Raw genomic sequence first — 24,568 nt, 5'->3', positions numbered from 1 at the left:
TCATAAGGCCTTTAAGTGGTTGGTGTCTTTTTTGCATGGCCGTACCTTTCAGGTGATTCCACTGTCGCAGGGGGTGCCACAGGGCTCCGTGTTGAGCCCTACTCTTTTCAACCTATATATTTGCCCCCTGGAAGATAATATTGTGCATTATGGTTTTGAAATCAATCAATCAATCAATCCATACATTTGTAGAGCGCCCTACTCACCCGTGAGGGTCACAAGGCGCGGAAGAGGGGGGGGGCGCTATTGCTCGAATAGCCAGGTTTTGAGGTGTTTCCTGAAGGTGAGATAGTCCTGGGTCAGTCGTAGGTGTGCGGGGAGGTCCATGTTTTGGCTGCCAGGTAGGAGAATGATCTTCCTCCAGTGGTGGTTCTGCGAATCCGTGGGACGGTGGCGAGGGCGAGGCTGGTGGGTGGAGCGGAGCTGGCGGGTGGGGGTGTAGAACAAGAGGCGGTTGTTGAGGTATTCGGGGCCCATGTTGTGGAGCGCTTTGTGTGCGTGGGTGAGCAGCCTGAACGTGATCCTCTTGCTGACGGGGAGCCAGTGCAGGTTTCTCAAGTGGGTAGATATGTGGCTGTGGCGAGGGGTGTCGAGAATGAGTCGTGCGGAGGCGTTCTGTATGCGTTGAAGGCGTTTCTAAAGTTTGGCTGTGGTTCCTGCGTATAGGGCGTTCCCGTAGTCCAGTCAGCTGGTGACGAGGCCTGGGTGACAGTCTTTCTGGTTTCGGTGGGGATCCATCGGAAGATCTTTCGGAGTATGTGCAGGGTGTTGAAACATGAGGACGAGACTGCGTTGACTTGCTTGGTCATCGTGAGGGAGGAGTCCAGGATGAAACCTAGGTTGCGTGCGTGGTCCATGGGTGTCGGTGCAGTGCCCAGTGTCGTGGGCCACCAGGAGTCGTCCTAGGCAGATGGGGATTGTCCGAGGATGAGGACCTCCGTCTTGTCCGAGTTGAGCTTCAGACGACTGTGCTTCATCCATTCTGCGACATCTTTCATTCCGTCCTGGAAGTTGGCTTTGGCGGTGAGAGGGTCAGCTGTTTATTGATGGTCTTCTCGATGACTTTGACCGGGAAGGGAAGCAGAGAGATGGGGCAGAAGTTTGAGGTCTTTGTTATCCACTGTTGGTTCTTCAGAAGGGCGTTGATTTCCGCGTGTTTCCAGCTTCCAGGGAAGGTGGCTGACGTGAAGGAGCTGTTAATGACGTTCCGGAGGTGGGGTGCGATAATGGTGTCTGCTTTGTTGAAGATATGATGAGGGCATGGGTCGGAGGGAGAGCCGGAGTAGATGGTGTTCATGACACGGGTGGTGTCTTCAGTGCTGATGGGAGTCCATGCGCTGAGGCTGGTGGTGGCGGTCATCGGTTTGGTGGCTGGAGGCAGAGTCTGGGGTCCGAAGCTGTTGTATGTATCTGCGATCTTGTGGTGGAAGAATGTGGCGAGGAAGTTGAAGAGGTCTTGCAACGGTGTGATGTCGTTGTTGCTGGGGTTGGAGAGCTCTTTGACTAAGCTGAAGAGTTCCTTGCTGTTGTGGGTGTTGCTGTCCAGCCATTCTTTGAACGATGTCCTTTTGGTGATGCAAATCATCTGGTGGTATTCGCGGGTGGCGCTCCTGAGGGCTGTCATGTTCTCTGATGACCGTTTGTGGCGCCAGGCTTTTTCGAGGGTTCGGCATGATTTCTTTGCAGTTTTGAGGGCGTCTGTGAACCATGAGGTTTTTCTGTTGGTAGTCTTGCATGGGGGTTTCTTTAGTTGAGCGAGGTCGCCAGCGCAGTTGGTGATCCACTGTGCGAGATTGTGTGCTGCATCGTTGGTGTCTTTGCTCCAGCATCTGCGGGGGATCTGTAGCGTCTGGTGGTGGGAGGTGGTCTTCTTGAAGGTGAAGTGGATGCAGCTGTGGTCGGTCCAGTGTTGTCCGGTGGAGTGGTGGAAGGTGACGTGGTTGCTAGCGGAGAAGATGGGGTCGAGCGTGTGGCCGGCAAGGTTGCTGCGTAAATTCATCACAGCGGTGGCGGAGAGAGAAGCAACACGCTAACGAGGAGACGCCGGGAATGTAATGACCCCTTGCTCCTCCACCTTGCGGAGAACTTGTCCCGCAACGACGACGCCGTGGCGCTATAAAGGAAATTACCAGATTTCCCCAGGTACGAGATGCACTGGCACCCTACAAAATAAGCATGGCTAACTGTAACTCTAGACTTAAAAACAAAGCACACATGTTTTATGCCAGCGTAACACCAATTGAGATCGGCAAACATGCCGCTTTTACGTATGCATCATGCAATAGGCTCCAAACGCAGAGAAGCTCCCAGGACCTAATTGATCCACACGAAGTTTTGAATTCATCTCCCTGCTTCTCTCCACAGTAACTAAAGACTGCGGACACACAGCCACACCGGCTTGTGAGAAACCCCACCTCCTGATACTCACCTGTACTCAACGAATGCAGTACCGATTTTTCCACACTCGGGTACGTGATCTCCAACCCAAATAACTAACATTCACACTGATTTGTAAATACCACTTATAAGCACTGTAACTGGTCCCATGTCCCATATTCAATCACTAAAACATGCCCCTTATAAATCTCCCGTAGGTGTGACATGATGATCCCCAACACCTACTGCGAGCCCTGATGAAGACCTGCCTAAATTTTCCATCCTGTCAAGATTCCTATCCAGGTCGAAACGCGTAGGCTCAACTTCAGTGCCAGGAGAGACATAAGCCATATGATCTAATTAAATACTTGGGACATATAGTGAGAGACGTATCTCACAATCAGGCATCTAATAATTTTGAATACATGACTGTCCCTGGCAAGATACAGGACAACTAACTTTTCCCTTTGAGGGACAAATTGATAATATTCCCCTGGGACACTAATATAATCTCTCTTAGATTTATGGTAGGACCTCGAAATACCATTTGTAAATAGGATTTTGTTGTCACATTAACTCACTTTTCTTTTTTGTGGATCGTTTGAATTTATTAATTTTTTCATTGTAATTTTGTAACTGTGTTTTCTTCATGTTGTTGTAAATAGTGAATGTACTTTATGTTATAAGGAGATATTCTAAGCTGAGCTGTTCACACCCCATGTGTACCTGTTTGAACCCCAAAATAATGTGCTAAGACAAATAGCGTTCACAGTCAATAAATAGGACTTGAACAAAAAAATAACCTGTGTAATCCATGGTGTCAGAGGCTTTGTACATTTAACAATACGGCAAGGTTGGTGGGCGTGTCCACCAGTTGCTTGAGTCAGATGTTGGCGAGGTTGTCGAGGAGGGTGGTGGAGTTGTTGTCGTTGTTTTCCTCCAGGTGGAAGTTCAGGTCCCCTAGTAGGATGTACTCTGGTGAGACTAAGGCGTGCGGGCTGATTAAGTCGGCGATGGTTTCGCTGAATTGTGTCCGTGGGCCCGGGGGTCTGTAGATGAGTGTTCCTCTGAGGGTGGTTTGGGGGTCGGTGTGGATCTAGAAATGTAGGTGTTCGGCGGCGGTGAGTGGGTCTTCGGTGTTGGTCGTGACGCTGAAGGTTTTTCATGTAGATGATGGTGATTCCTCCTCCAGTTTTGTTGACGCAGTCCTTCCGGGTGATTTTGTAGCAGTCCGGGATGGCTATGGCTATGGCGATGTCGGGGGCCGAGGAGGCGTTCATCCAGGTTTCCGTGAGGAAGGCGATGTCTGGTGCTGTTGTATCAAGGAGTTCCCAGAGTTCGACGGCGTGTTTGTGGACGGAGCGGGTGTTGAGGAGGATGCACTTGAGGTGGTTGTTGTTGTCGTTGCTGTGTTCGGTGGGCGGGGTACAGGTTTGGAGGAAAGTGAATTTGCATTCTTTGCAGGTGAAGGGTCCGTGGGTGCGCCTCGGGGTTGCTCGGTGGCAGGCGGCGGGTCATCATGTGTTGAGTTCGATGAGGGTGGCGGTGTCGTATCTCAGAAAGGGTGCCCTGGCATCAGCTGGGGCCAAGGGTTCTGGCGCTGGGCGCGGTCCAGGTGCACACGGGCTTGCCTTCGGCACGCCAGCGGCTCGCCAGCTGCGTGGCCGCTTCGCGGTCTCCATAAGAGGGAAACCGGGAGGGAGGAGCAGCTGGGTGGCGGAAGCGGGGCATCTAATGGGCTTGGTGGGGGCGGGCCACAGGAAGGCAGCGGCGGGAAAGTGGACGGCTCAGCGGCACCTGGGACCGTCCCGGAGCAGGCAGGAGGTAGCGACAGAGAGTGCTGGAGCAGCGCTGGGAGCCAGGTAGGGAAACCAAGAGACTGGCAGGCAGCAGCGGCGTGGGGGCAACCTAGCCTGAGAGCAGGGTCAGAGGTCGCTCCCTGCTCTGCTGTGACTCTCCTGATGCGCTCAGAAGAGGTCGCTCCCCACGCTCCCAAGGCTTGGTGATTTCAGAGCGCTTTGAAGCTGATTTGCGGTATCGTAGCGCCTTCCAGCTGACTTAGACCACCGCGTCTGCGCTCCGCTCGCTCTGCTGCCATTCATTAGCGCTATAATACCCCTGCATTGCTGCCGCTGCCTACATTGTGAGATTGCCATCTGTAGTGCTGCATATTTTAGTTATCGCATTGTTCTGATCGCATTGTGTTAAAAGTGCTTTATGCCCGATTGTGCCTCTGATTGTGCCCCAGTCTCGCCCAGTTTCGCTTTCTGTCTGGTGCAGCCATTTTGTTGTTGTTGTGCTTCTTAGCCCGTATCTCCACCCCGCTCCCGCCTCCCAGCTGATCCTCCCTCGCCCCTCCCCTTCCACTTTCCATTTATGACAGTTGCATTTGCGCGCAGCGTTCACGCGCAGCGGACGCGCCCCATGCGCGCTGAAGGTGCGCCAAAGGTAAGCCCGTCTACGCCCGTCTGCGCCTGGACCGCGCCCAGCGCCAGACCCCCTGGTCCTTGCAAAACCCACTCCACCCGCATATCGTATGACGCCGCTACCCTCTCAGCCCTTAACCCCGGCCATACACCACAATGCTGCGAGGCTGCCCCAGGACACACCCATGGACCATTCACCTGCCACTCCTGCAAGTTCGCCTGCATCAGGACCTACACCAAATCCACTTCTTCCAAACACCGCTCCGAATCTAACCACCTGAAGTGCATCCTACTGAACACTCGCTCAGTCCACAGACACTCCACCGAACTCTGGGACCGACTCGACACAACATCACCGGACGTCGCCTTCCTTACAGAAACCTGGATGAACGCCTCCTCAGCGCCCGACATCGCCATAGCCATCCCGGACACTTACAAGATCATCCGAAAGGACCGCACCAACCAAACAGGAGGAGGCATCGCCATCATCCACAAGAACACCATAAGAATCACGACCAGCTCCGACGATAACCTCACCACCGCCGAACACCTTCACTTCCAGATCCACACCGACCCCAGGACCACACTTCGAGGCACCCTCATCTACAGACCACCAGGATCCCGCACACAATGCAACGAAGACATCACTGACTTCATCAGCCCACATGCCCTCACCTCCGAGAACTACATTCTATTGGGAGACCTCAACTTCCACCTGGAAAAGAAAAATGACAGCAACACCACCACCCTTCTGGACAACTTGGCCAATCTCGGACTCAAACAACTTGTTGACACCCCCACCCACCTAGCCGGACACACGCTCGATCCTATCTTCACCTCCAGCAAACACATCTCCTTCGATCACACCACAGCTCTCCATTGGACGGACCACAGCTGCGTTCACTTCAGCTACAAAAAAACCACGACCCACACCCCCCCCCACATCCTATTCCTCAAAGAAACTGGAACAAAATCACCACCGACCAACTCTTCACATCGCTTAACCAAAACCCACCTACCATATCATCGGACCCAAACCAAGCTGCCACCAAACTCACACATTGGATCACCCACAGCGCTGACGAAATAGCACCCTTGAAAAACCACCAGATCAAACTAGGTAGCAAAAAGGCCCCCTGGTTCAACGATGACCTTAAGAAATCCAAGAAGGTATGTCGTACCCTCGAGAAAACCTGGAGAAAAAACCCAACCACTGACAACTTGACCACCTTCAAAGTCGCCACCCGCAAACACCACCAACTGATCCGATCAACCAAGAAATCAGCATTCAAGGATCGACTCGACAATGCCCAAAACAGCAAGGAACTATTCAATATCGTCAAAGAATTTACCAACCCCACCACCGGCACCAACAACATCACTCACTCCCAAGACCTCTGCGACTCTTTATCCTCTTTCTTCCACAACAAAATCGCCGAAATACATAACAGCTTTGAAAACCAGGCCGAAAAACAGTCCAATCCACCCACCCCCGAACCAAAGCAGCACTTTCACAACCTTCACGCCTGGAACCCAATCACTACTGAAGACACCATCCGCCTGATGAACTCCATCCACTCAGGTTCACCAACCGACCCATGCCCCCACCACAGCTTCAACAAAGCAGACTCCATCATCGCACCCCACCTCCGCGATGTCATCAACTGTTCCTTCAACTTCGCTACCTTCCCGGAAAGCTGGAAACATGCCGAACTCAGCGCCCTCCTGAAAAAACCCACAGCAGACCCCTCTGAACTTAAGAACTACCGCCCCATCTCACTCCTCCCATTCCCTGTCAAAGTCATTGAGAAAACCGTCAATAAGCAGCTCGCCGCCTTCCTTGAATCCAACAATTCCCTCAACCCCTCACAGTCTGGATTAAGAGCCAAACACAGCACCGAAACCGCCCTCATCGCTGCTACAGACGACATCCGAACGCTACTGGACAACGGAGAAACAGTTGCCCTCATCCTACTTGACCGCTACGCCGCCTTCGACACAGTCTGTCATAGCACCCTCATTCAACGCCTCAGCAACGTCGGAATACAAGGAAAAGCTCTGGACTGGATCATCTCATTCCTCACCGGAAGAACCCAGAGAGTCCGCCTCCCCCCTTTCAAATCAGAGGCCACCGAAGTCATCTGCGGCGTACCACAAGGATCATCTCTCAGTCCCACCCTTTTCAACGTGTACATGAGTCCCCTCGCATCCATCGCGCGACAACACAACCTCAACATCAACATCATATCCTACGCAGACGACACCCAGCTGATCCTCTCCCTCACCAAAGACCCAAGCACCGCCAAAACCAATCTACACGAAGGAATGAAAGAAGTAGCCGAGTGGATGAAAAACAGCCGTCTAAAACTAAACTCGGACAAAACGGAAGTCCTCATCCTAGGATCTTCCCCCTCTGCCTGGGACGACTCATGGTGGCCACCGGCCCTGGGTACAGCACCCATACCCACAGTTCACGCACGTAACCTGGGCTTCATCCTAGACTCCTCCCTCTCGATGACCAAACAAGTCAACGCTGTCTCATCTTCATGCTTCAACATGCTACGCATGCTCAAAAAAATCTTCTGTTGGATCCCCACCGAAACAAGAAAGACAGTCACCCACGCACTGGTCACTAGCCGACTGGATTATGGAAATACCCTCTACGCCGGAACCACAGTTAAACTTCAGAAAAAACTCCAACGCATCCAAAACGCCTCTGCCAGACTCATACTGGACATCCCCCGTCAAGCTCACATTTCAGGCCACCTGAAAGACCTCCTCTGGCTCCCAGTCAACAAAAGAATAACTTTCCGGCTCCTTACCCACGCTCACAAGGCCCTCTACGACCTAGGACCTGAATGCCTCAACACGCGACTGTATTTCTACACACCCACACGCCAACTATGATCATCCAATCAAGCCCTCGCCGCAAACCCGCGCATCCATAGAACCACCATGGGAGGAAGATCCTTCTCCTACTTAGCGGCCAAAACCTGGAATTCTCTCCCCACTCACCTCCGCCTTACACAGAACCACCTCTCCTTCAGAAAGCAACTAAAAACCTGGCTATTCGATAAGTAATGCACCCACCCCCCCTCAAGCGCCTTGAGACCCTCTGGGTGAGTAGTGCGCTATACAAATTCTCGAACTTGAACTTGAACTTCTGCACCGCCCCCTTAAGAGGGAAACCGGGAGGGAGGAGCAGCTCGGTGGCGGGTGCGGGGCGGTGAATGGGCTTGGTGGGGGCGGGGCCGCAGCGGCAGGAAAGTGCGGCGAGGATGGACAGCTCAACGGCGGCAGGGACCGTCCCGGAGCAGGCAGGCAGGAGGTACTGACAGTGAGCACTGGAGCAGCGCTGGGAGCCAGGTAGGGAAACCAAGAGACTGGCAGGCAGCAGCGGCGTGGGGCGACCTAGCCTGAGAGCAGGGTCAGAGGTCGCAATCATCTCATACGCCTATAATACACAGCTGATTGACACCTTTCACAGAACTCCGTCACCAATTCTTTGAGGGCTTGATGGTCAGACGTGTCTTAGTGGATGGATTTCAAATGTCCGAAGTTAAACGTAGGTAAAAAGGAGGTCCTTATCCTCGGCAAGCAGCCTTCAATATGGTCCCCGGTTTGATTGCCGGAGTCCCTGGGTTCTTCTCCACAGCCAAACCTAAGTTTAATAACCTGGGTTTTTGGTTTGACAAGAATCTCACTTTTGACAGTCAAATCACAGCCTTAGCAAACCAGTGTTTTGTAATTCTGAAATCTCTTACAAACATTATTAGCCTAATACCTGTATCTGCCCATTAGACAATAATCCAAGCTTTAGTGATTTCTCTGCTTGATGACTGTTACATCTTAGATCTGGGAGTATCTCAGACTAGGCTCATGAGACTCTTGTGTTCAAAATTCAGCAACTCGGTTACTGTTAAACCTTCTGAAACATGCATCCATGGGCGCAGCACTTCACAAATTGCACTGGCTCCCAGTGACGAAACGCCTTGCCTTCAAGCCCTTTGCTTTTGCTGAAGGATCTTCAGAAAGACAGGCAAGGCATATCTGCAATCTCTATTACACCATACTCCCCTCAGAGATGTCTTAGGACTTCCAAGGGTCTCTGTTAGTGTAGGTTCCCAGGGTGAAGAACGTTCGCATTGGCAAGAGCTCTTTTAGCTATCTAAGCTATGGAACTATCTGCTGCTTCAGTTAAGGTTATATAGGTCAGAACTTCTATTTCGGAAAAAATTAAAAACCTGGTTCTTGTTATAGGCGGCCACCTTGAACACTGTGTCTATTCTCAGTAGTTTCGACATGTCAGCACTGGGCGCTTTATAAGACACATTCATGGATTCATTCATATCATAGGCTACAAGAGCCTGTAGGAAAATGGAATAATAGAAAGTCATGTGGGTTACAATATTAACACTAATGAAGTTGAGCAAGAGATATTGAAAATAAAGCCTGAGGAAGGTGGTTACACGTGCTGGCTGCATCTGTGGACAGCGTACTGTAGCACTTGAATGAACTCTATGAAGTTGTTTAGAATAAGTATCATTTTAGAATTTTAAAATTTGAATAAAGATGAAAGAAGATACTAAAGAACTCTATTTGTGTGAATATGTAGAAGGTCTCCCATAAAGCAATGAATAGGAGATCCCCCATTTGCTAAGACATTTCCACATTGAATAGCATCAGAGGGTAAACATGTGCTTGGGGCGAGAGCGCCAGACCTTTCTCTGTTAACCCTCTCCCTTTTTTTAATAACTTTATATGTACGCTTATGGCAATCAGATTATTTTCAAACTTGAACTTAACTGAATACCAGCATGCATCGAATTCTCAATTTTGAAGGTTATACATTTTTTTAAATTGAATCCCCACCAAAATGAAATTACTGGTTACCACGATTTACACAGAAAACTGCAGCCCTAATTTCTGACCTCCTTGGATGTGTCTCCAATCCCTCCCAGCAAATATTGTCAAAAATCTAGGCATCATTTTAGATGCAAGTTTATCTTCAGAACACCTAAGAAGCAGAGATTTCCAGTGCCTGTTTCTGGCACCTCAAGTTCTTAAAACCAGATTATGTTTATGTCTAAAAGTCTTCCCAAACAAGTGATATCTACACTGATTCAATTCCATCGGAACTACACTAATTCCTGCTATTTAGCATTCCTTCCCGGCACCCCTCATCCCCCCCAAAAAAATAGGATGCTTCAACTAATCCAGAATGCAGCCGCTCGCTTAATCTCCAACATTACTTACAAGGAGCATATTAGGCCAGTTCTATTTCAATCCCAATGGTTACCAGTTAAATACAGCATCTGCTTCAAGCGTCTAGCCATTCTTCATAAGGATCTTTATAGACAGGCCTCTTCTTTTTTAGTTAATATATTTTGCATTCATTCAGCATCTCCATCTCTACGCTCTAATAGCAAACATCTCCTTGTGTTTTCTCAAGTTTGGACTATCACGTTTAGTAACAGAGCTTTTCCTTAGCGGCTACCAAAGAGTGGAATCTTCTGGCACTAGTCTTAGGTTCACAAACTTCACTTGCACTTTCAGAAATAAGTTAAAAATTCGACACTTTAAAATAGCTTTAATTTATCATACTATTCTTTGCTAGTCAGGAGTTTAGTTTTCAGTACACTGTTAGTGCTTTTGCACATCAGAGTTACAGTTTCTGCTGCTCTTATGAAATACTAAAGAACATGATATAAATATAGCACGGATAACAACTTAACTTTTGCAGAAGAGCTCCTGTCTCTTTGATTTAATGTATTCAGGGTGTCCAGTGAATTCCCTGCAGTGAGACGCCTACATGCAGAGTTTGGAGCAAGCAACTTTCGTTGGCTTTATACAAGTAAAAACATATTCACCCCATTTAACGGATGTGTGTTTCTTTCTGCTTCAAATCCAAAGTATGAAGTGCTATAGACTTATACTTTCCCATTATAGTTAAAGGTTATCCAGATATTTTACTATTCACTGGAATAATAAGGATTTTTAAGCACCATTTTTAACACCTTATATAATGTGTAGCTTTAGATATACAGCACTAAAATGAATTGACTGTTCTGAACATTTCATTTCACAAGGATTTTGAAATAGAGCGTGCTCATAGAGTTCCGACTTTTAAGCCTAAATAAAACGTTATCTTCTCCAAGACCGGTGATCTTTAAATCTCTGCGCCATCAACACACTAAGCAGATGCTGGCCCAAATGAGGAAGATTAAAACCTTGCAATGGGAAGGTCACAGAATATCACTATCACAGGACTTTGCCATTTACACTGTCATTCGTCCTAAAGGTTTCTTGAATTTACGCACAAGGCTCGTGGATATGAATATTCCATTTTGCTTTGCAGGTTCTTCACGTTTCAAAATAACTTTCAGAGGTTGCCCACAGATCTTTTATGAACCTTCAGAGCTTTCCACATTCTTGGGTAATAATTCTGAATCACAGATGGACTCAGATTCTCTTCCTGTCACTACTCGCCCTTAATGACCTTCATTTTATGATACTTTGGTTCCATGTTTTTTGTGCCTTACCATAAAGTGTGTGGTTAATACTGCTCCTTTGTGTTCATTTTTGTACTGGTAATTATGCACTGTTGGGTTTATTTTGGTTATTCTCTACTACTTTAAAGGTGCTACAGTTTATCATTTTTATTAAAGTTTTTTTGGTGTTTACATTCAATATGTTGGTACTATTTCTGTTCTATCATGTTAACTTTGGACTGTCAATGTGTCTTTTTTTCCCTTTTTCTCACTTTCTTTCTTATCATTTTTTAGGTCTCTGACTTATTCCAATCTCGTTCCTGCTGTTTTCTACTCAGTTGCTTCTTTCCAAGTTCATATTGATGAAGTCTTTTTGGTATAAATTCTACATAGTTGGTCTTTTCTTCCTTACTAATTTTTATAATAAAATAAGTATCTCTTCTTCTACTTTTCACTTTCTTTCTCTTTCTTTTTGTTTCTTCTTTTATTCATGCTCTGATCGTTCATTCCACTTCTAGCTCGATTTTGTCCTCCTCTCTTTCTATGATTCTATGCTGATATATTTTTTATGTGTGTTTACTATTGCTCTGTGTTTTTATCCCCCATTGTTTTTCTTATGCAGATCTGCATTTTGTATGTACAATTTTTAGGTCTCGGCTAGCGTAGGCTGCGCTTGCGCAGTCTCGCTGGCAAGATTTTATGTTTCTTAGTAGCGAGGGTTAACCCCGCCCCTCTTCTCCATTGGCTGGCCTAAATGCTGGCCAGCCATTGGAGAAGAGGTCTCAGTGACCATCTAAGCCCCGTCTTTTTTCGGATTGGGGGCTTGTTTTTTCGTTTCTTTCTCTCAGTGACGTCCTCAGTCCAAAACACGCCCCCCCAGTCTGAAAAGGACGGGGCTTACAGAGTCAACTGCCACCGCATCGCACCACGCGTATATCCGCAGCTACTGCCACCATTTTGCTTGTTTGCGCTGCAGCAGCAGACCCCTATAGGGGACACAGACGGCGTTGCTCACCTTTCTCCTCCTCGGCTCTCCAGTCCCGGCCGTTGCGCTCCCTGGCTGCCGCTGCTGCTGGGCTCTGTGTGTGCCCACCTTCTGCTGGCTCCTCCTCCCCCCTTCCCTGGACGAGACAGAGAAGGCTTCCCACCCAGCCCTCGTTTGCATCCCCTGCTCCTTGCACCACCGTTAAACTTCAACTCCCTATACTCCAGCAGAAGGCATTTACGGCCCTCATCACAGTTTTAGCAAGGCTGGCCTGCGAGAGGAGAGGGCGTTGCAGCAACTGCTGGATCCGACTGAGGCAAGGGGAATCCATTCACTCCAGCGCTCGTGAGGGATTTATTCTCCGCCGTCCCTCCACCCTCACATCCCCGGACCCACCATGGAGTGCTGGAAGGGCAGAGTGGCACTGGTCACCGGCGCCTCAGTGGGCATTGGAGCAGGGGTGGCCCGGCTCCTCGTCCAGCACGGCATGAAGGTGGTGGGCTGCGCCTGCAGCGTTGACAAAATAGAGGTAAATCATCATCACGCTTCGCATTTGCAAACCTCCAGTCTTATTACGGGGGGTTGTCTCCCTGTGCTTACGTTTGAGGAAATGGGGGACGCGGGAGGCCACCTGTCTCCGAACAAAGTGAAACCGCTCCCGGCTTCACTTTTCCCCGTCACATCGCTTTTACCACATTTTCCTTTCAAAGTACACACGGATTCTCTGTCAGAGTTAGCTGACCTTTGCTGTTAGGGTTCACTTGATTTTTTTTTCTCCTAGCCAGGGATCAAAGGGGCTCAAAGCCTCGCACCCTGTGCCACGATTGATCCATATGATTTTTTGTGTGTCGGGATTCACGCAGGCTTTTCCTGTGTGAGTCACATGTTTTTTTTTTCTTTTCCAAAAAGGATTTTCTCGGTAGGGTTCACCGCTTCTCGCTGTCTGATTCAAAGTAATTTCTTGCCAGGTTCTCAAAAGCTATTTCTAAAACGAGACTCCCAGACATCCACCGCCACACTTTCTGGCTTCAAGTCTGGTATGCCATCGCTGCTCCCGATAGCCTCTTTTTCTCCCGGAGATGCTGCAAGATATGCTACCCCGGATCCCTGTGCACTCACGCCACTACCCCCCTCCCCACAGCCCTTGCAATTGATCGGGCTGCGGTGCACAGCATCAGCAGCCGGAAGAGCATGGACGAGCAGTCCAGGATGTTGCAGACTCTGGCTGGGGTGAACCTGGCTGGCCACTCGGTGCAAGGGATGTCCCTGCCTCCTCCGCATGGCAGGCATGACGGGACGGACCAGGGCAATGGCCGGAAACAGGATATCGGAGACATTCTTCACCAGATCATGACCATCGCAGACCAGAGCCTGGACGAGGCTCAAGCAAAGTTGGTGCCCACTTTTCAGCCGTTTCTGTCTTCCCTATCCTTCTTCAACCCGCTATACTACAGCAGAAGGCATCTACGGCCCTCTGCAGAACTGCCGCTTGCCTTTATTGATTATCACCTGTTTGCAGCGGCTGTTACTCTGCAAATTGCATTGTCCCATTCCAGCCTCACTCATAATTCCCCTCATAAAGTGTACATACCTCCCAGCTCGCTCAGGATTCTGTCAGGATTCTCCGTGGTACCATGGTTCCCCGCTTCCTTGTACATGAATGGCTGTTTCTACTTCCGCGGGCCGTGGACCACTGCTCATGCTTGCCAGGATGTCTGTATGACTCGCTCGCTCCTTTCCTAAAGTTCAGTTACCGACCTCTTTAACTATGTGAAGGCGTTCCCATTCACAGTAAGAAATGGTCTACTGGGATATGGGTAGGGTGCTAGAACCCTGTAAATATATATGCTAGAGTCCTTAAATAGGAGTCCGGTGCCACACTCCCCCAGATGTGTATGCCAGCAGCCAAGTCTCCTAAATATGTGCACTGTCCCTAATTCTAAATGCCCCGCACGTGCAGGTCAAAGAAAGATGAGAAAATCTCAGCGGTGTTGCCTCTAAGCCTTTCTTACAGGAGCGCCCCTGTCTTTGACATGGGCGCCCATGCAGTAATAGCCCCAAACAATGGCTCTGTTCTAACCAATTAGTGCTAAACGACCGGGCCTGATTTAATATGTCTGTGTACAGAGCAGCACCGCTTGTGTTCCGATGGAGCATCAGGGGTTGTATGGAGGTCCTGCACGCCCGAGTGCAGCCTGCTGCTTGGCACGGTGGCAGTGTATGTTACAGTAACAATGTTAACCTGCGTGTCAAGGCTGGGAGAATCTTCCCCAGCAGCAAGACAGGTTGTTTAGACAGAAGTACGAATGGAAATATATCGAATTCGCTGCCTGCGACCTTCACCTCGGTGCCTTTGGTCACATCTATTCATTCAGGTGTGCTTTTGATACTATGGAAAGTAAAGTAGAGAATTGTTGTCAGCTCAGGGACTGGTGAAGGCCCCAGCCAGCACCACATGCCTCCCAGTTCAGCCCCAGTTGTTGGCTCCATAGACTAAAGCTGTACAATTGAGAGGAATGAGCACTTCCCAGACAGCTGCATTGACCTCACGTGGTCACGACTGTGACTAGGATCTGTGACCTTGCTTACAACTCTCCAAGCAATAAAAGAAACTCCATGAAAGCCTGGCAAAGACGGATGTGAAACTTGATATCAGACAGTTTCTTTCAAGCCCTGAAGAAGTCCGGCAACGGACGAAACGCGTCGGCTATTCGCAACTATCAAAAAAAGAAAATAAAGAATAAAAACTGAATAAAAGAAAGAAAATCCAAGTCACAACTTGTGTGTCTTATCTGAATATTTGGGAAAACTAATACTCTGTTCATTTGTATGTTTTTTAATAACTGTCTTGCAACAATGTATAACTCTTGAAGGGTGCTGTCCAACTCTCAAAACTAGTTGACCTCACGTGGTGACGACTCCTCTTGCCATTCACTTTAGGCATTTGACTTGGTATTGCGGAAGCCGTGTTGAGGAAGTGATGAGCTCACATATAAAAGTATGTCAAAAAATTGGAAAATGTTTGCATCTTCAAGTCATGCAAAGAGATGTGCAATTGCTCGCGTATTTCATGCACATTTTCTGCACACATTTAACAGTTTTGTTTTCGGTCAGGAAATATGTGGCATGCCATTTGTTGGTTTGAATCACCCTGTCAAAAGGGCCAAGATCCTAGATTATTGCAAGAGCTTATCTGGCGATGTTGTTCTACTTCAAGAGACTAAGATAGCCTTTAAAGAAGCTTTGCTTTTGCAGAAGAAGTGGGTTCTTTATGTTACTTGTTCTGAAGCTTCTGGTAAAAAGAATGGGGTTGTGACTTTGATTTCCAAAAACTCTAGACTGTCTGTTACTGCTGAACAGGATACCAATGGGAGATGGTTACTTCCTCGCTTGTCCAATGGTTCATGTGATTTATATATCACGAATATATATGCCCCTAACATTAATGATCATATGTTTTGGCATGCCATAAGTAAAAAACTTTTGGATATTCCTCAGGATGCTAGAACAACTGTTGGCGGTGATTTTAATTTTCCCTTGGATCCTATGTTGTATAGACATTCTGCTTTCAAATTTCGTCCTCCTAGGTGCATAAACATTTGCTCAGTATGTGTTCTTCTAATCAGCTTATTGACACTTGGAGGATTCATAATCCTACGGGTAGCGATTTCACGTTTTTCTCCTCTCCAGATTCTAGTTTTTCTCCTATTGATTATCTTCTAGTTGAAGCTGCTCTCTTAAAACATACCATAAATGTTATGATCCATCCAATAGTCGTTTCTGTTCACGCTGCGGTTTCTTTGACTATCCTTAATCTTACACACACGAGAAGCCCTCTTAACTGGCGCCTTAATACAGACATTTTTGAAGATAAGGATGAAGTTAATGAGCTTAATGAGGAAAATGATAACTTCTTCAAAGATAATGAGTTTTCGGTAAATTCCCAAATTGTTCAATGGGATACATTTAAGTGTACTATTCGGGTTCATACTATCAAAAAATTTCAAAAAAGAATAGTGACACCAGAAAGTCACAGCAGTCTCTAGGAGAGGAGTTCAAGCGTAAGGAGGTACTATATTGAAGCTCTAATGATAAGTCTCTCCTTCTGGATATCAAGAATCTGAAATACTCCTAACTCTATGGTCACTAAAAGACCTTATATTGGTGTCCACGCTAAAAAATCATGACATTTGTTACTACGAAATAAAGCTGGTAAGTTGTTGGCTGCCACCGTAAAATGTCAGAATACTAAGGTCAAGGCTACCCAGATTTCTTATATTAATGATAAGAATGGTTCTAAGAAATTCCATACCCAAGAAATACTTTAAGTCTTTCGTGGTTTTTATGAAAAATGATACACTGCTAAAGATGAATGCAAAATTTCTGTTTGGCAGCAGTTTTTGAATTCCATTCCTACAAATACTATTTTGCATTCTGATATGATTGAGCTGGGGGAATCGATTGAGACTGATAAGATAATTTAGGCTATGAAGGCTCCGGAGCCTGATGGGTTTCCTATTGCTTTTTATAAAACATTTTATTCCTCAATAATCAAATATCTTAAAGACGTTTTCGATAATTTTGTCCTTTCTGGCAAGGTCTCTGGCTCCGCTGCTGAGGCTACTATTGTTGTGATCCCGAAAGACGGCAAGGATAATTCTGACCCTAAAAATTTCGGTCCAATTTCCTTATTAAAGATGGAAACTAACATTTTTGCCAAGATCTTGGCTAAGCATGTAGAAGGTCATATCCCTAGCCTTTTTCATGATTCCCAAACTGGTTTTGTTAAGGGACGACTTGCTAAAGACAATATCCGAACACTTGGTCATATTTTGGAGAAAACAAAACTTTGTACATTACCTTCAGCGGCAATTGCCCTTGACACTGAAAAGGCTTTCAACAAAGTCTCTTAGCCTTTTTTACAAGCAGTGCTTGAATCCAATAACCTAGGGGACTCTTTTATCACTATGGTAATGTCTCGCTATGCGCAGCTGAAAGCTAACATCAGACTTAATGAGGCTACTGCTTCCTTTTTTAATCTCTGTCAGGGCACTAGACAGGGGTGCCCTTTGTCACCCCTTCTTTTTTTATTGTCTATAGACCCACTCCTTAGTTTACTCAACCTGAACCACCACATACGCCTAAAACAGCAGCCTATGCGGATGATGATCTTATTTTTTCAGAAGATATTGTTGCTGCTATTCCGGTTATTACTAATACCATCAGAGTGTTCTTTTGTTTCTGGATATACTTTGAACAAAGAGAAGATGGAATTGTTCCCCCTCAATTTGTTGTGTTTCCCTTCTTACATGGGCGATTCACGATTTAAATGGAAATCAACTTGTATTAAATATCTAGGAATTTGGTTTTGTAAAGACCTTTCAGATACTATTTCTTATAATGAATCCCACATCATAGCTAAAATTGAAGATCTTTTGTCCTCTTGGTCTCCTAAATATATCTCCTGAAGGGGAAGATTTCAAACTCTTAAGATGATGATAACTCCAATTATCAATTTCCTTTCCTCCGTGTTACTCATTAAGCTTTCTTCTTCCTTTTTCCATGAAATTGATTCACTCACTTCAAAAGTTTTGTGTAGTGATAAACAAGCTAGAATTGCTTATAAACACCTCAGAAAGCCCTCTGTTCTGGGTGATTGTAATCTTCAAGATTGGAAGTTGTATAAAATCGCCTTCTTAGCCTCTCAAGGAGCTACCTGGTTCTTACCAGACTCCCCTCACACCCCGTGGATTTATATTGAACGAGAATTGTGTACTCCTTTTTCTACTTCTTCCTTTCTCACTGCTTCTCAACGTGTTCTTGATCATTCTCATTGTATCATATTTGACACGATTAATGCCCTAAAATATATTGACAGTCACAAAACCTATTCATAAATCGAGGTGGTCCTTGGAATGGTACAATCCTAAAATTGTTACAGATATTGATCCGGATACGGTTTCTTCATGGGCTGGTAGCGGGTATCAGATTGGTAAAAGATCTTTTAGACTCCAATCACGACCCTCTTCCTTTCTCTTCTTTGGCTAGAGAATGTAATCTTAATAATATGTATGTTTATTCTTTACTGAAATTAAAGGTTGCTCTCTCCAAGGTAGCCCTTTCTATAGATTCGATTCCTGTCTCACTTCTCTATATGTGGTCTTGCTCAGGCCATATGGCTTTGAGAATATATAAGTTCCTATGTGCTTCATCGCCTTCACAGTCTACAATCACACATGATAAATGGTCTCATCATTTTGAAAATGATATTTTTAAACATAGTTCACAAAAGACTTGGCAATTGATTGGGAAATTATCTCTCCGTAATAAGATTGGTCCTCATCTTATCCAATCTACATTCTTTACAATAAATCTCCTACATTGGACCCCTGATCGTTTACATATATTGAAACTAAGGGATAGCTATCTTTGTTGGAATTTTCATTTGGAAGTAGGCAATCATCACCATAGGTTTTTGAATGTACATCACTCCAATCCTTTTGGGGTGTAACCCCGAAACCTTTATCACTAATCTTTAACATTTAGTTAGAGCTTTCTTTACCTTTTATTGTATTGGGTCAATGGGCTACAATTATTCCTTTACCCCCTGATAATACGGATATGCAGTTATTGGATTTACTTTTATCCATTGCTGTTAAAGTTATACTAACAGAATGGAAATATTTTCATCTTATATCTTATCATACCTGGTGGGCATGGGTATCATACCTTCGTGGAGCTCATACTTTTGTTCAGGAGAAACACTATTCGCCTTCCATTTCTAGTAATGTTTGGCGGTCACTGGACAATTAAATGAATTTGTCCTCCCAGGGGATTGTAGCTCAGTATCCCTTTGTTTGTATTCTTTAAGTTGTTTTTTATATTGAAGAAGTCGTCCCCACCTCTTCCTTTCTTTTTTCCTTTTTCCTGGCTTTCTCTTCTTTTTCCTCTGTTTTCTTACCTTTACTACGAGATACTATTTATCAAGCAATATCACTGGCTATGACCTCGACATATTTATACTGGTGATCTTATTTATTCTTTTTTACCTGGGTTTTGTAACATTATCTGGTGCAATTTAGAACATATAACAATTGTCACTCATTTATATATTATAATTCAGCCTATATAACGATATGCTTTAACTCCTTTTTCAACCCAGTTCATTAATCTTGGATATGAAATCTGTTTTTTAATTCTGTAACACTTCGATTTTAACTTCGCATATATTTTTTATGCTATGTTGTATTGCAATGTATTATAAATGTATTCTCTTTTAAATAACAATAAAATAGTTTGAACAAAAAACAATAAAATGAATTTCAAATTCATTGTTTTCACTGTAAATTACATCAACTGTATAATATGTGCTGCCACCATGTAGAACTTGTTACTTCAATCATTTCATTCAAAATGTTTATGAACAAATGCACGTGGTCTTTTTTTAAAAAATGACACTTTTCCATTATTCATACATTTTAGGGAAGTGTGACAGATGCAGAATTCACAAAATGTAGCACCCTAAGCAAGCCCCGGGGTTGAACACCCGCCCTGTTGCACCAGATGAGGTTACCTGAAGTCAAACATTTCCCCAAATGCTAATTTGACAACAAAACCAGTGATTTAAGGTACGTACTGCACACAAGAGGGGTTGGTTACTTCTAGAATAAAGTGACAATAGACGCAGGCATATTGGCCCAGACCTCACTAAAGTGCAAAGGTCAGAGTGGAAATGCCAAGTGAGGGGGCTTCTTGCAACCCGAGGCAGATCTATTATCCAATAAAGACTAGAACGAACCACAGATGCAAAATACTACAGCATAACAAATTAAATTAAAAAGGAGAAGATGAAAGGCTGTGAGACATCAGATTGTTAAATAAATATTTGCGAGGTTCAGGTAAGACCAATGAATTAGTGTGGGCTGCTAAAAAAAAAAAAAAAAAGAAGAAGGAGGGCCACTACAAGATATTGCTTGCCAATTTAGAAACTAAAAATTTTAAAAGCGAGCCGACTCATATTGGCGAATACTAAAAGGTTCAGATTTGAATAGGATTCCCATTACAAAATGTATTTATTCAGGATTTTTACAGAACACTACACGAAGCACACCAGAAGTATCATCAAATGTGCTCCGCAGGTAGGTAATTTTGAGCAATTCATCAGTCATAATTATTGTAACTCTTACCGCATTCAAAGTTACTTAATGGATCGTGTTTAAAAATAATTAGTGAATTTAAAATTGTCTTACTATGAAACTGGAACAATATCTTTTAGAAAGTCACCATCTCAAAAAAGTTTGGTTTACTGTTTTAGCTACACTAGATAAGGTTTGTGTGTCCTTAACAGTAGTGCGTCCATACCAGAAAGCTTTTTTTATGGGAAATGCTACAAAAAGTACTCTCAGGATACTGGTATACTAGGAGTAACCGCGCTAGAAACTAAAGTATCTATGTATGTATGTTTTGGTAGTCATATAGCGCGAGTCTAGCTAGGAAGCAACAAAGTGCTGCACATTACTTGTTGGGGGGGTATGGAGGGGGTGAGAGACTATTTTCGATTGTGTACATCAAGTGGGGATTACACACCTACCACTCACACATTACATTTTTTAGAAACAGGGAGAGTAAGTGATTTGACCAGAATTACACAATACTTGGCCTAGCCCGAAGAAGGTGCGATTCGAACCTCGGTCCCAAAGCTCAAAGGTAGCCAGCTCCAACTATTAGACCTCATCTCCGGTCATTAAAAAAAAGGTGTTTGCGCATGACAGAGTCAAACACATCGGGACCTATTCGTAAGAATATTTAGGAGCATGGGAAGTAGACTTAAAGTAGTGCTATTCTGCACACCCATACATTCCTTGTAAATCAGCCCTGGATGTTTAACTCCCTATTAATAGGGGCACAGCCCCTTCTGTTTGCATTAACTGTATACAAACACTTCCTGAATAGTCCCATTCTAGAGGTTTTTGGGCGAGTTCACAAAGTCACTTAAGAATATGGCTTTGTGAATATACCCTATCATGTACAGTGCACAAGTGCTAAGGACAATATTGGGGAGACTTATTATAATCTATAAATCACATTGACGTCTTGCAAAGTGGCATCACAAGAAGTGGTGTTATGCCCTTATAGTCACCTAAAAAGTGAACGGGTTATTTTACACAAACAACAAATTAACAATCATAAAGAACGTCTATGGTTTCACTTTTTATAAATCAATTGCAATTTTCAACATTATTGTGTAACTAAGCTTGAAAATGAATAAAAGTGCCAATATTTTTTTTAATAGACGTGTAATTTGGTAATTACATTGTTAAACTGCTTTCGTAAAGCGAGGAAAATGTGCTGGGTGTATTTTTTGAACATTAAAGTTGCTCCTAATGTCTGCTTTGTTTCCTGCTGGCGTTCTCTAGCTTCCAGCTTCAAAGCCCAGAAGTGCTTCACATTTGCAGTTCGTTAAGCAGCCGAATGAAGGTTTAATGGTTTTAAGTGCTCTGTGCCTCAGATAAGAGATTAAATCAGAACTCCCGCTGGGCTGTTCTCAATAAAAGGGATGCTCTCAGTGGGGGAGGGGGGGGGATTACGGAGGGGGGGTGTCTACAAACATCCTGAGCCCAGGTTGCAGACATACACTTTTGAAAAATGTAAGCAGCTCCGGGCTAAGTCACAGGTGGCATCTCTCAGCCTTGTACTAAGGGGAGCGGAGTCCCATTTGTAAATATGGTGGGGGGACTCCGTCCATCTCAAACTCCTGCCTTGTAGCAGAAACAGTAACCTGCTGGGAGACCACTGTACAAGACTGTTTGGGGTTGCCAGCAGGATTCCCAGAATGTTTCTGACTGCAGCGTGGACAGAATAACATTTCTTAGAACGGAGGCCACAATGACTGTTCCAACTTATTTTGTGTTCCGAAAATTGACAATCCACCGCAAGGTATTGGCTCCTAGAGTTTTCTTGCACTGTGGCGCCGACTGGCACGGATAACCCACAGTAGCTAGAATACATTAAAGGCCTCACCTTTTTAAATGTCCTCCAATGCAAGCTTGGCTGTTCTGGCTAGACTGTTACCATGAGAAGCAGGGTCAAGACTGATTTGAATATGACTGGGTCCAAACTCAGGTGGTATGGTGAGCAAATGAATAATGGATTTAACCCAGATCGCTTTATGGGGGTGAATGTTTGATTCATTCAGCATTCTGTTCATCATATGTTTGAGCAGCATTTTTTACCCAAAGTGGGATGGGTATGCCCAGAAGTGGGTCCCTTGTTCTCTGTGCTACTAGATTCAAGCTAGCCTGGCTGATATGAGGCGGTACCCCGAAACTGGTCCCAGGAGGCTTGCTTCTGGTCCAGGGAGGACCTTGATTGGCATTTTGGGCTGGACTGTTCCCAGGGGGAGCAGGGTCATGGCTGATTGCTCATGGCTGGGTCCAAACTGGGCTGGCATGGTGAGAAAAAGAACTACAGATTTAACCCAAATCTCTTGACTGTGGGGGAATGTTTGATTTGCTCAGCATTCCATCTATCACTTGTCTGCACAGCATAACCCTAACTTTGAGAAGTGTAATTCTGTGAAATTACTAAAAAAAGGATGCTAAGTGCATCATGCACTGAAAAAAATGAACTGAACAATCCAGGCAGGTAAACATTCAACTTTGAAATGTAATTTCAAGTTTATTATCAGTTGCTCAAGTTCAGATTCGCAGTTTTGCGTTCAAAAATTACCTTAACCGTCTGCCTGAAATATTTGTTGATCACCCACAATAAAAACTGCCTGCCACTTGTTTTCAAAACACTGCTGTTCATGTTCAAATTTGTAGTTTCACATGGTCAATCAATCTATCAGAGCACTTGTAAGGCACGCTACTTACCCGTGAGGGTCTCAAGACGCGGGGGGGTTGGGGAAGGGGGAGCTGCTAATGTTCGAAGAGCCAGGTCTTGAGGAGTCTTCTGAATGAGAGTAGATCTTGGGTCTGTCGTATGTAGGTAGTGAGGGTGTTCCAGGTCTGTGCTGCGAGGTAGGAGAAGGATCTGCCTCAGGAGGTAGTGCGATGGATGCGGGGACGGCAGCGAGGGCGAGGCTGGAGGATCGGAGCTGGCAGGTGGGGATGTGGAAACTGAGTATGCTGTTCAGGTAGGCTGGTCCAGCATTGTGGAGTGCTTTGTGTGCATGTGAGGAGCTTGACGTGATCCTCTTGTCGACAGGGAGCCAGTGTAGGTTTCTCAGGTGGAGGGTGATGTGGCTGCGGCGGGGGACGTTGACGATCAGTCGGGCGGAGGCGTTTTAGATGCGTTGTAGTCGGCGTAGATGTTTGGCTGGGATTCCTGCGTAGAGTGCGTTGCCGTAGTCCAATCTGCTGCTGACGAGGGCATGTGTAACCGTTCTTCTTGTTTCAGTCGGGATCCACTTGTAGATCCTGCGGCACATGCGGAGGGTGTTGTAGCAGGAGGAGGAGGAGACGGCGTTGACCTGTTTTGACATGGAGAGGGAGGAGTCGAGGATGAAGCCTATGTTGCGTGCATGGTCGGTGGATGTTGGTGTTGCTCCCATTGTGGTCGGCCACCAGGAGTAGTCCCAGGCTGAGGAGGTGGGTCTGAGGATGAGGACCTCCGTCATGTCAGAGTTCAGCTTCAGCCGGCTGTTCCTCATCCAGTTGGCGACGGCCTTCATTCTGTTTTGGAGGTTGGTTTTGGAGGTGAGTGGGTCCTTGGTGAGGTTCTTGTTCTCGAGGTGGAAGTTGAGGTCCCCGAGGAGGATGTAGTCCGTTGAGTCGAGTGTGTGTGTAGTGGCGAGGTCGGTGATGGTGTCGCTGAACTGGGCCCGTGGTCCAGGGGGTCTGTAGATTAGTTGGTGTTGGGGTCAGTTTGGATTCGGAAGTGCAGGTGTTCGGCGGCTTTGAGGGTGTCATCTGCCTGGGTGGAGACCTTGAGGGTAGATTTGTGGGCAATGGCTATTCCTCCTCCGATTTAATTGGCGCGGTCCCTGCGGTTGATCTTGTGGCCGTCCGGGATGGCTTTGGCGATGTCGGGTGCCGAGGAGTCCTTCCACCAGATCTCGGTCAGGAAGGCCAAGTCTGGGGGGGGGGGGGTGTTGAGCAGATCCCAGAGCTCGACGGCATGTTTGCGTGCGGAGCGGGAGTTGAGGAGTATGGAACAGAGGTGGTTGGGTCCAGTCCTGGGAGGTTTCGTGGTTCTGTTGAAGGTGAAGCTGCAGGTGCGGCAGGAGAAGGGTCAGTGGGTCAGTTTCGGGGCTACCTGGAAGCAGGTGGGGTTTCGGCCGGCGTTGA

At 46.1% G+C, this 24,568-nt stretch overlaps 1 protein-coding gene across 2 annotated transcripts in view; it reads right to left on the bottom strand.

The window, feature by feature from the left end:
- MALT1 (MALT1 paracaspase) overlaps positions 1–24,568 on the bottom strand; it is a 619,135-nt gene that overhangs the window by 282,566 nt on the left and 312,001 nt on the right. The window lies entirely within an intron of this gene.

The sequence above is a fragment of the Lissotriton vulgaris genome, chromosome 3_1, assembly GCF_964263255.1.
Source record: "Lissotriton vulgaris chromosome 3_1, aLisVul1.2, whole genome shotgun sequence".
Lineage (NCBI taxonomy): Eukaryota > Metazoa > Chordata > Amphibia > Caudata > Salamandridae > Lissotriton > Lissotriton vulgaris.
This window is presented reverse-complemented; position numbering and strand designations above follow the sequence as displayed.